The sequence below is a fragment of the Rhinatrema bivittatum genome, chromosome 3, assembly GCF_901001135.1.
Source record: "Rhinatrema bivittatum chromosome 3, aRhiBiv1.1, whole genome shotgun sequence".
NCBI classification, from domain to species: domain Eukaryota; kingdom Metazoa; phylum Chordata; class Amphibia; order Gymnophiona; family Rhinatrematidae; genus Rhinatrema; species Rhinatrema bivittatum.
Genome location: NC_042617.1, coordinates 433,961,424 through 433,973,221, shown reverse-complemented (window position 1 = coordinate 433,973,221; position 11,798 = coordinate 433,961,424).

Sequence of the window (11,798 nt, the reverse complement as noted above, 5' to 3'; positions counted from 1 at the left end):
AGGGAAGTTGAGGAAATAGGGGTCATGATGTGAAGCCCTGAGAAGGAAGAATCAGGAACAATGTCAGGAAATAGTTTTTCACTGAAAAGGTGGTGGATGCCTGGAATGCCCCCTGGAGGAGGAGGTGGAAACCAAAAATGGTAGCAGTAATGCAAGGGATAAACATAGAAGATCATAAAGGTTAAAGGATAGAAATATACCTACATCCCAAAATAGCATTGGTACCATTGCATCAACGAAAGTATGGGGACAACTTGCACGGCTTAGCACTTACAACCCCAGACAGCTTTGGTATGAATGCATAGAGGTATCCTGCACAGAACGGCTGCTACAACCTTAAATAGCAATGTACAATTACCACATGCAAAGTAGCTCATGAAGTCTACTGGCGGCATTTTTAAAACTGGTGCTGGAGAGGCAGGAGAAAGTGGGCGACCACTCCTGCCCCAAGAAGACTACTGCTTTTGACAGCAAAGAGAGAGTGGAACTACAGATGGGCATTTTATTGTATGGTGGTGGGGTTTAAATGGGGTGGGGTTTCTCTACTGTGCTTATATTTTAAACTTTATGGGCCATGAGGGGCTTGATGGTCATACTATGGGTATTAGATTACATAGCTTTCCAGATATTTCCATTTTTTTTTCCATTTTCTATACAAGTATTTGATATTTTACTTACCTTAGGCTTTAGTTCACCCCTCCTTGCTGATTCCAGTTTAAAGCCATCTTCAGTAGGTTTGCTATTCTGAATCTTCTACCCTTGCATCTTGTCACTGGAAGGCTTAGTGAACGTTGCCCCCATCATACTCACATTGGTCCAAAATTGGTATCACAAGCTGCATAAAATCTAGCTAACATTAACATTTAATACTTTTTCTTTAGTTTATGAAATCCTCATGCATATTTGTAGCATTTAATTGTCGATATCCTTTATTATGCAAAGTTGGCTTGATTAGAGAGAAATGAGGCAAAACGTCACTTCACTATGCAAGGGGATAGTTTGAGAGCAATTTTCAGACTAGGTGGGCAATTGCAAAGGACTTGGCTCTTTTTCCCTCACAGATTTTTCACCAGTTTTCAAATGGAGACCTTTCCCTTTGAAAATTATCAAAGAAAAAGTACGTGACACATTTTCACCTAATATTTGTGTGGGTACATTCTGCGGGTAAATCTACATGCATACTTTTGGAAATAAAACTTCTCCCCAGCCCCATTCTCAGGAATACATCCTGAGACTAAAGGTAAAGTTATATACATAGTAGCACTATGTGTGTAACTTTCTCCGTAGATAGGTTAGGTAAGTTTAAAAGACCCCATTTCCATGAAGAAGAGGACTTCTAGCATTGGCCTCTATAGCATTGGAATTGGATGAAGATTGTCATAAAATATAGGTTTTGCTAAGTCTGAAAGTAAATGAAGTTGGCAATTGTCAGAAATGATGGGAGAAAGTAATTAAGAAAATTTTTATATTTTTGACAGGAGCTGAAAAGATGACATATAGGTTATATGGTGCAGATAACAGTTATAATAACAAGGACATGGGTAACACAAGAGGAATTCGTGAAAAACAGGCAACATGAATTGGAAATGTTAGGCCATAGTCTATATTATATCTTAATTAGTATGCACATCAAAAGGTTTTAGACCTCCCCCGCAGGCCTGAACAATTATGCATGTCTCTATATAAAATGAAGCCTCATCCTTTTTGCATATTCACTTATGATTTGAGAACGGTTGGTCCTATTCTAATTTAAAATTACCGAAATTACTAGCGCCATCCAATGAAGAGTATACATGATTAATTTATGATCTCACCCTTTTTGGGGCTTCTATTAATTGAAGACCCCACTGAAGGAAAGAATAATGGAGATATCTTCAGTCCATTGGATTGCAGTATGCAAGGCATCACAGTTTTACCAGAGCCAGATCATGTCAAGCAAATCTGATTGACTTCTTTGATTTGGTGACTAGAGAATTAGGTCAAGGTTATGCATTGAATGTGGTTTACTTGGATTTGAGCAAAGCTTTTGATACTGTCCCACATAGAAGGCTCATTAATAAACTGAACAACTTGGGTCCTAAGGTCGTGGATTGGAGTAGAAACTGGCTTGTGATAGATGACAGGGGGTAAATGTAAATTCAGTTCATTCTGAGGAGAGAAAAGTGATTAGTGGAGTGCCTCAGGGATCAGTCTTGAGGCTAGTTCTGTTCAGTATCTTTGTAATGTATATTGCATTATATTAGAGGAAAAAGTTTGCCTTTTTGCAGATAACACAAAGAAATGCAACAAAGTGGACACCTTTGAAAGAGTAGACAGAATGAAGAGTTAAATAAGAAAGCATGAGGAGTGGTTGAATGCTTGACAAATAAGATTCAATGCCAAAAAGTGCAGACTCGTGCACTAGGGTGCAGACATCTGTGGGAGCAGTATGTAACAGGTAGGGAAAAGCTGATGTGCAATGACCAGGCTAGAGATCTTGGGATGATAGTATCTGATGAGCTCAAGGTGGTGAAACAGTGTGGTAAGTTGGTGGCCAGAGCCAGGAAGATTTTGGGATGGATAAGTAGGAGAAAAAAGGAGGGGGTAATGCCTCTGTACAGATCATTGGTGAGGCCACACAGGGCGGTAACTTTAAAACGAGGGTGTGGGCGTCCCATTTGCACCATATGTGGGGACGAGCACACATATGCTAGCATTTTGTTTCATCCAGGAAAGTGTGCATGCATTTTTTAAAATACAACCCAGTGCACACATGTGTGCTACTACTTTTGAGCATTTGCATGAGCACTTGCATGAACATCTGCTGAACACACGTTTTCTTTAGGAAATGTCAACTTTCACATGTGAAGTGATGTAATTTTATAACATGCGTGCGTGCAGGAAATAACCAGCATTACAAATTTGTCCTACAGCTTGCCCAGTCAGTCCCAGGTCATCAAAAGGGCTCAGGTTATTCACCCTGTGCTCCCCACAATGTACACAGACCTTTCACCTAATCAGGAATTGGCTATAAAGAGTGTTATTATGACTTACTCCTAAGAAATAGCAGAAGTAAATGGGCACAGGAAAGAGCCATATGCAAGCCGCTTGCACTGGTCATAAAATCAGAAGTTATGCATGTAACTGCTGGCCCCAGCCCAGAATGCCTCTGCCATGCCCCATCCTGGTTCTTTTTTTAAGCATGACGATTTGTTCGCACACCAGTACTTGTACGCGCATGTGCAAGTTTTACAAAATAGGACGGACACGTGCATGTGGCAGATGCAAGCACATCTTCACTTTTTGGCACACGCATCTCTTTTAAAAATTCACCCTTTAGGCTAGAGCACCGTGTTCAGTTTTGGAGGCTGTATCTCAGAAAGGACATAGAAAGTGTAGAGATGGTCCAGAGAAAGGCAGCCAAAATGGTGAGGGGGGGGGGGGGGCTACACTAAAAGTCCTATAAGGTGAGAGTGTGAGAGTGAATGACCACAATGTGTATACCCTGGAAGAGAGGAAAGACTGAGGAAGGTGTGATACAGATATGTCAAACTGGAAAGGTATTCATGAACAGGAAACAAACCTTTGTCAATAGAAGAAACATTGTAAAACTAAAGGTAAAGGTGTGAAACGTCAAGAGGTAGACTCAGAAACCATGACACAAAGTAATTTTTCATGGAGAGGATGGTGGATGCCTGGAATGCTCTTTCAGAGAATAAATAATAAAGAAAGAAAACAGAGGATCCTTCGAGGCAGAGGATGGTAATGAATCACTGGGTGACCTGTATGGAGAAGCAGTTCAGCACATAACAGCAATGCTATAACTGCTTTGTTCTTCCAGAAATGCATTGAGGTAACCCACACAGAGAGTGGTTAAAATCCTAAACAACACTGGGTAGATAGAATGGACCATTTTTGGTCTTTACCTACTTACATTTACCATATTACAATGATAACTTTGCTTTTTGGAATATAAATTGGCACTAGTATGTTTTTGAAAATAAACAATAATATTTTCTTAAGTATGTTGTAGTAAGTTCATTGGAAATAAACACACATTTCAATTTCAAGCTGTGTGAAGATTGGGTATTTCTGTTACTGTATAGAGAAAATGGTTAACTTATAAATTCCTGGCTGGAGTGTATCAGGGGGCAGGGCGGATAGAGAGGGAGGCAGGCCATCCATGACTCATCAGGCCTCATGGGGAGGGAAGCAGCAGGCTTCCCTGCAAAATATTACATTCATGGGTATAATGAGCAGGTACATAAAACTAATTGTAATCTATCACCATTTTTTCACATTATTGACACAGATTTTAATTCTTGAGACTCTTGGGGTCTTTTCTAACCTGGGCAAGGAATGAATATGACTACTAGTAAATCAATAATAGGCCAATAGAGAAGAATGTGGTCTTGCATAACTGAAGGGTTTTAAAGTTTAGTAAGCTTACAACAGTCTTAAACATTTTGGTATTTGCAAGTTCTATGAACTTAATTGCCCCTCTCCCTCACATACTAACATGCATACACACCAAATAATAAGTTGGAAGAAATTGGACAAAATATTGATTTATAAAAGGTCCTTTTTTATGCCAAATAGGAGAGGCAGGAGCTTGGAAATTATAGACAAATCAGCTTAATTTCAATAACCAGAATAATAGTAGAACAAATCATCAATCAATTTGAAAACACCTACATGATTACAAGGAGTTAAGGAATAGTCAACATGGATTTGGGAATAAGAAATCATTCCATATGAAACTAGTTTTATTTCACGGCAGAGTAACAGATCTTGTAAGACAGATACAGGAGAGGCATCTGATGCTGTCTGACATGAAACTTATAAAAAAGCTAGGAAAATAATATTTAGATTATGCCTCCTTTAGCTGAGTGAACAACTAGTTGGAAAATTTAAATCAAAGATTGATTAAAGCTTTAATGTCAAGGTGATATCAATGATTCATCCTGGACCTGGTACTATTAGTATTTTTATAAATAATTTGGGAAATGGAATAGAAAGTGCACTCATAAAATGTACCTGATTTGTAAGGAGTTGCAATCATCTTAGAGGATAGTACTCAAATTCAGAATGAACTTGCCATTTTGGAGAAATGGTTAGCAATGAACAGAATCAACGCAACAATGATACATGCTAGGTACTGCACTTCAAAAGGAAAAATCCAATGCACTGATAGAAAGTGGAGAATGACTGACTAAGAGATAGTACTGCAAAAAAAAAAAAAGGTCATTTTAGTGGACTATTAATTGAATATGAGTTATCAATTTAATAGGGTTATAAATAAAGTCAACAGTATAGTGGTATATATTAGTTGGGGTATTGCATGTAAGAAACATGGGGCCAAGTCATTAATGATTGCTAAGAGTTAGCATGCAATTTAAACTGCTTAAGCATGCATAAGAACATAGGAAAATAAGAAGTTGCCCTACTGGGTGAGACCAAGATTCCATCAAGTCCAGCATCCTGTTTCCAGCAGAGAACAATCCAGGTTACAAGTACCCAAACATTAAGTAGATCCCATGCTAGTAATGCCCGTAATAGCAGTGGCTATTTCCTAAGTTAACTTGATTAATAGCAGTTTATGGTCTTCTCCTCCAAACCTTTATTAAACTGAGCTATACTAACTGCCCTAACCACATTCTCCAGCACAAATTCCAGAGTTTAATTGCACATTGAGTGAAAAAGAATTTTCTCTGATTTGTTTTAACTATGCTACCTACTATATTCATGGAGTTTCCCCTACTCCTTTTATTATATGAAAGAGTAAATAACTGATTCACATTTACCTGTTCTAGACCACTACTGATTTTATAGACCTTTATAACAACCCCCTCAGCCATCTTTTCTCCAAGCTAAACAGCCCTAACCTCTTTAGCCTTTCCTCATAAGGAAATCATTCCATCCCCTTTAACAGTTTGGGTCTCCTTCTCTGTACCTTCTCCAGTGCAACTATATGTTTTTTTTGAGATGTGGTGACCAGAATTGCACACAGTACTCAAGGTGCAGTCACACCATGGAGCAATACAGAGGCATTATGACATTCTCAATGTTCACGTAGAATGGTGAATCCAGCGGAAATGGGGGGGGGGGGGGGGTGAAGGGGTGGCAGACTTGGGAAAGCCAGCAGCCTTTGCACCACCATGGTGTTTTTGCTGACAGCTTTCACATCCAATAGCGCCACCATGAAAGGTGGTGCTATTGGGCGCGCTACTGGTGACGATAACGGTGCTTACCTTATCACCGCCAGCGAAGACATCGCAGCGTCCACCTCCTCGCTGCCCTGACTCCTCCTCTCCCCTCGCCACCCCAACTGCACCCCGACTCCGCCCCCGGCAAGCTATCGCACATGAAAAGGGACTTTTCGCGTGCGATAGCCGCTTATCGCACGTGATAAGCGATAGAAAATGACCCCCTAAAATGCTAACAATGTATCACCCATTCTGGACCAATGTTTGGTACTGAATGCTATAAAAGCCACCAGCTGACCAGAGATAATTTATGGGGGAAACTGGAAATGTTTTGGCTGCTGTAACAGGAATTATTTTTAGCTTGCATGAATAGCCTTTACCATACATATTAAGCTTTATTGCATAGGTCTCATTGTTTTGTGGCAGTATCACAGTATATTCCAACAAGGAAGTATTTTCTCTAATTCATCCATTTTTATTTCTTTAGTTGAACCATGATCCTGCTTTCAGAAATGGCAGTGCTTCACATTATTTCTTTGCTAGCTGCCATTTTCTGTGGTGATTGAGGGTCCTCTTTGGATCTTTTGAGTCCATTTGGCACCAAGAAGGCCTCTTCTATTTTATCTGATTTAACATTGGCCATACCAGTTATCTCTTGAAATAAGTGTTTGAAAGGGTTTACTGATTTTTGGTCTGTTCCTCAGAAAGTAGTTCTGTCCCACATCTATCCAACAATAAGATCTCTAGCACCCCCAGAATAGTAATTTACTACTGTACATCTTCCTCATAATATAATATAAATACATTAAAAATATGTAATAATATGATTTTGGATCTCTTGTTAAAACACAAATGTACATTCCTTAAAATATAAAATTCATTGAACATTGACAGACTAGATATCATTGGCCTCTCCCAACATAGCTCAATGCAGTCAGTTCTGGACTGGCACTGGGCATGATAAAGCAAAAGACATTGCTACTTCTTTTGCCTGTCACGTATCTTAATGATGGTCCATATGAATATGATGAATTTGCTGCGTGTCTAGGGACAGCAAAAGAACTCACTGTTCAGTAAAAGCAAGCAGTGGCAACAGGAATGCGAGTATCAGCATATTTATTGACAGGAGCTGTCTTCATAATGTGATATCTCAGTCAAATTTGTACCTTATTGAAGAGGAAGAAAAAAATGCAGGGACAGAGAGTTTTATATTTAAAAAAATGTGATCCAACCATTGCACTACTGATATCATCCAAAGAATAATGAACTCATAATAACAGTCAGTACCACCCTATTCCTTTGTCCCTCACACTAAACATCATTAATGCTGACATTCTACTAAGAGGTTCATGGTAAGTAAATTATCCAGTTTATTAAAATTCTGCCTTTGCTGCACAGGGTTACAGTTAAGAAATTAGTTCTGTTCTCAGTCTGAGAAATATCACATTGTACTGTACAGTCATAAAATAGCTTGCCTCACTAATTCACCTTTCAATGCCTTTTGTACACACAAGGTGTAAGGGAGAAAGACTTAGGCAGAGATAAAGTAAAATGTATGTGATGCAGACATATTACAAAACTTCTTACCTATTTTAGCATGGAGGGACAGCTTTTGTGTTGTCTTAAATGATATGACAACTGTTCAGGAAGGTGTAAGTATCTTCTTGGCTGCCTGGTAGTGTCAAAATGAAAGCAGCTTTGCAATAAATCCTACTTCACAGCTGCTGGTGGCATTCATCTTGTTCCCAGCAGCAGTGATGTCAGTCTCGGCGCCCTCTTTGAGCAGAACGAGGGATAGGCTGATGAAACAGACTTCTGCTGCTGGGCACAAAATGAATGTGCTAAGCAGCTAAGGAATGAGAGAATGAAGCTAGCTTATTGGCAAACTGTTTTTCTAGAGTCTTTTCAAACATTTGTAAAGCACTATTCATTTTGTTTCGGCCATCTGTCCCTCTGTCTGTCACAGGAGCTGTCCAGATCATAGTGCTGAACGGCAGTGAAACATCCTTTAGAAAATCCCTAGATTTATTTGTCATTCTTGCTTTTCTTTAAACCAAGACCAGCAAGAAAGGTATTTGGATTTCACTAGACACTAGGAGCTGCCTTCTTGTGCACCATGAAAGTCATACTGGAAAGATTAGTGTAGAAAGAAAAACAGTTTTAGATCACATGCAGACAGGAAGTACCAGTTCTAGACAGGCTCTTTCCTATATCTAATGGGAGCTATTTATTATTTTTCTTTTCAAAATCAGCAGGCTCATTTCAAACTTATGTGGTGACCAGAGATCATTTGTAATGCTATTTTCAAGGAGCATTATGGTTTGAAGTTGTTGTTGTTGTGTTTTGTTTTGTTTTTTTTTGCACCTCCCTATTCCACTCATATGAACATATTTGACACACATGTTCAAAACAATTTTGTGTGGGGTTTTTACTATTTAATCTTCAAATCACAGGTAGCTCATTTTTACCTAAACACATCTCTTTTTCAGAACACATGTGTTTTGTTTTGTTTTTTTATTGTTGCCAAGTTCATATGGATTCTAGGACACATCTACTAACAAATCCTCACTAATTAGAGAAAATTTGTGGAACTAAAATATATTTTTAGAAATAAAAATAATAGTCCAGTTCATTGTATTAAAGATGAGATGCAGTAGGTAGAAGATGCAATGTATACAGCTTAGTAGGTAGAAGTCAAAAAGTGTATTACTCACCTTTCCTTTGCTCTTTGAATTCAGAGTCTCTGAACTCAAATATCCAAGAATAACTTCTGTTTTCTTAACCCACATAAAATATGAAATTTAGTAAGGGGTTCTGTACCTAGGATCTGTTCCACTAAACCAATGACAAGGAACTACATTGCTTCAACAGTTTATGGTAGATTATGGATTCTCAGTTTTGCAAGTGAAAGAATTGCTGTTCATTCCTGAACAGTTCTCTTTGCCTAGTTTCAGTATGCTTTATGACCAAGGCTGTTTCTGGTTAGTCTGCAAACCACTGCTGGCTAATTGGGGCCACCTCCTTTCTTCCCGGTAAATATCACTAGTGAACAATAAAATGTAATACCAGAAATTATATGTTCTGAAACTATAACCAAAGAAAATTTCATAAATTGATAGGATACCTATCTTCAAAACTTTTAAAACCACAGAGCAAATATCTGGAACTCCTTCTCTTTTCAGCAGCGATTTCTGAGCTCATAGGTAAAGGGATAAAAATATTTTACGTGAGAAAAACTGATACTTACCTCTAAAGTTTTCATTTGATGTAGTTCAGAAAGTATAATTTCCAACAAGATACCTTATTGTGCAGAGAGCATTTTCATAGAGGAAATAGACAATGTGTCACAAATAACCAAGGCTAAGTCTATATCAACCTATTTTCCAATTGATCTAGCCAGCTAAGGAGTTTCACTGTGCAGCTACACCTGGTTGGTAAAAATTAGGGAGGCATAGATGGGTCAGGGGGAAGGGGGGAAGGAGGAGGACAGGGGCAGGGGACTTAGCAGCCTAGTGTTGTGCAGGAGGTGGACCCTTGGCTAAGGTGGGGTTGAAACTATCCATAGGGGAGGCCCTACTGGTCCCCACTGTTGGTAGGCAGAGCTGGCTTATTGATGGAGGCCGGCTGGAGCTTCGCCAATACCACCCTCGTTCCACGTGGGTTGAACCCTTGGGTGCCGGCTGGAGTTAGGTGGGCCTCCGTCCAAGGTCTTCTGGGAGATGATGAGGAAGTCAGCCAGGGACCAGCAACAGTAGAGATGGAAAGTCTTTACTGGACGAGGTGGAGTCCTGGAGACCAGGTCACCAAAAGGAAAAAGAGTCAGACAGGGGGCGCCCGAGTAAAAGCAGGCTGAAGCCTGAAAGGCCAAGTCCAGGATTAAGACTGTAGAGTCATCATAGAACAGGCTGAAGTCAGGGCAGGTGGCAACCAAGAAGCAGTGGCAAGGCAAGGCAGAAGTCAGGTCCAGGAGATGATCAGTAAAGTGGCTGGGCAAAGCAAAGGTCAGGACTAGGAGATGATCAGTAGCATTGTCAAGCAAAGCAGAGGTCTGGACTTGACTAGGAGATGATCAATAGCATGGTCAGGCAAAACAGAGGTCAGGTCCGGGAGAGATCAGTCTTTAAATCTAGTCGAGTAGAACGAAGCACAGGAACCAGGAGAAGATGAAACCAGGATCAGGAACATGGAAGGAACAGGAACCAGGAATACGAGGAAATCACCAAGGAGGCAACGAAGTACACGTCCTGTGTGGAGACCTGTTGCAAGGTAACTAACAGGAGCTGAGCCCGGTCTTATATACTGGAGCCCAGTGATGTCATCATCCGGGGCTGCAGGTTGGATTCCCACCGCGGCCCCTTTAAAGGGAACAGAGATGCATGCACGTGTGCCTAGGGAGGAGCGCAGCACGGGACGGTGGCGTCTCTCCGCGGACTACGTGGAGAGGCCCGACTTGGAGCATAGGAGTCTGTGGTGGAGACAGGAGCACCGGGGACAGCCCGAGGTCGGAGACAGCAGCCCAATGGGAGCCAGACGCTGGAGCAGGCAGAAGAGGATAAGAGGCCTGGCAGCGGGCCTGCCGTGGCTGGCACATTCAACACCTAGCAGGGAAATATTAGCAATATTTGGCTAATTTACATAGCTATCTCTATGTACAGGGACAGTTTCCTCACACTTCATTAACTATTTTATAGTTGGATAAATTTATGCCAATGTTCAGCCACAACTGATAGAAAGATGCTTGCAGAAAAGTGTCCTTATCAATAATCTCCCTGGAATCATTATAATGGAATAGAGGATAGACCAAGGGTGGTCAACCTATGGCCAGGAACCACATATGGCTTTTTCATGTACAAAATGTGGCTTTTGCCCTCTTATCCCCATGACAACTGAGCACCACTGCAGAGGACTGGAGGGGAGGTGCTGGAGCAGGTAGCACACACAGCAGAACAGAGCAGAGGATTGCTCTTCTGATTCAGTCTTTCCCTATTAGTCCTCATAGTGTTGCTTAGTTAGTTCAATAAGAGTGTATCACAAACATATTTATTGTTTCTTTGTTTATATTTCTTAACCTTTATATTTACATTGCCCTGGAGTCAGCAAATTGGATTGCTGGTACCTTATGCCTCCCCGAGATCCATGCTGCCATGTTTTCTACAGCAGGTGTAATGGGGCCAGGGCTGGAATGGGGAGAATAGCAGGATAGAGGGCTGGGATAGGGGGGTTGTATGAGAGTCATGTGAGAGGAGGGCTGTGTATGAAATAGTATTGCAGGAGTAGAGAGGTTTAAGAAATGTAGAAAAGGAGGGTGCAAATGAAAAAAAGTTAGAGATGATTATGGTGTTTGAAAGAGCCAGAAATGGTATTAGCATGGGGTTGGGTCAGAAGTGTTGATGAAGGTATATGAGAGAGAAGACTGAGTAGGTGGAGAAGGGAGAGTGATAGAAATAGTTTACATTCAGGTACTGTGGGTATTTCTCTATCCCCAAAGGGCTTACAATCTAAGTTTTTGTACCTGAGGCAATGTAGGGTAAAGTGAAGGGGAGAGGGACAAATATGGATGACAGTTTAGAGAAGTGGGGGTGGGAAGGATGACAGCCATAACTGAAGGCAGAG